Below are 1430 nucleotides of genomic sequence, written 5' to 3' on the forward strand. Positions count from 1 at the left end.
CCAAGCAGGAAAAGACAATCCCTCTGAGGGGACGGGTAAAGGCCTCTCCCCACCTGGTGAGAACCAAGAGGTACCCACCGGCCCCACAGCCCCAGGCAACTGGGAGCAGCGGTCTTGTGACAGCCCCGCTGTCAGATGGAGAACTGACCATGCGGACCCTGGGCCTGACCCGAAGACACCAGAGCGGGGAAATGGCTCCAGCGTGGAGCCGGACAGCTACCTCAGCCCTGGGATGGTCCAGCAGTTTGCCGTCACCACGGGAATGCACACAGCTACCCCAGAGGGGCAAGACCAGCAGCAAATGGACAGTGTCGACCTCGTAAACTGTTAAAATGGGGATAAGAGTTGCCAGCATCAAATCGGCTACGCGATGTGTTTCTACGATGGCCTTCCTGGCCAACGTTAAAGCCGACGTCCTGTTCCTGCAGGAGTGTGGGATACCGCACCTCAGCAGCTACAGGAGATGGTCGAGCTTATGGGCCCATGGGCCGTCAGTTTGGTCGGGGGGCATTGATAGCCACGCCTCCAGCCTGGGTATCCTGTTGAGAGGAGGCAACTTCACCATCTCCGAGGTTGAGGAGGTGGTGGGCGGGCGCCTCCTCGTCGCCGACATCATGTATAGGAATGCTCCCCTGAGACTGATTAATGTGTACGCCCCAGTGGGCAAGAGTGAACGGTTGGCCGTTCTGCAGCAGCTTCCACTGTTGCTGGCTACGTCCAGGCCGGTCATTCTGGCCGGAGACTTCAACTGTATCATTGATGCAGATGGACGATCCGGCGGGGGGGACAGTAAACTGGACACCACGTCCAGAGCCCTGATGGACACGGTAAAAGATGCCAAGCTGCACAATGTCTTCAGCGCCCCTGCAGACGGAGCGCAGCGTAGATACACCTGGTCACGGGCAGACGGGTCTATCCGCTCAAGGATAGATTACCAGTTTGTGTCAGATCCACCGACGTCAAGCCGGTGTTCTTCTCCGACCACTGCCTCCTGCTGGCCGACTGTCACCTACAGGATGAGCGGCGGGCTGGTAAGGGAACGTGAAAGCTGAACACCAAGCTGTTGACCCCGGGAAACATTGAGGAGCTCAAGAGGCACTCCGCGGGTTGGAGAACCGTGAAGCCCCTCTTTGAGTCCCCAGCGGACTGGTGGGAAACAATAAAAGGGAACATCAAGAGGTTCTTCATCCTCAAAGGTGTTCAGGAGGCAAGAGAGAGGTGGTGAAAACTGTCCAAGCTCTAGGAAAGTATGCAAAACCTGCTCCTGCTGCAGACGATGGGGGTGGATGTCACGGAGGACCTCAAGGAGGTGAAGGGCCAACAAGCCTCGCTCTTTGCTTCGGAGGCCTCCAAGATAATCTTCCGGTCCAGGGTCCGCTCGGTGGAGCAGGACGAGACGTGCTCACGTTTCTTCTTCCAGACGGTGCACA

The sequence above is a fragment of the Chiloscyllium plagiosum genome, unplaced genomic scaffold (assembly GCF_037043375.1).
Source record: "Chiloscyllium plagiosum isolate Xiang-an unplaced genomic scaffold, Cpla_swu_hap1 HiC_scaffold_42, whole genome shotgun sequence".
Lineage (NCBI taxonomy): Eukaryota > Metazoa > Chordata > Chondrichthyes > Orectolobiformes > Hemiscylliidae > Chiloscyllium > Chiloscyllium plagiosum.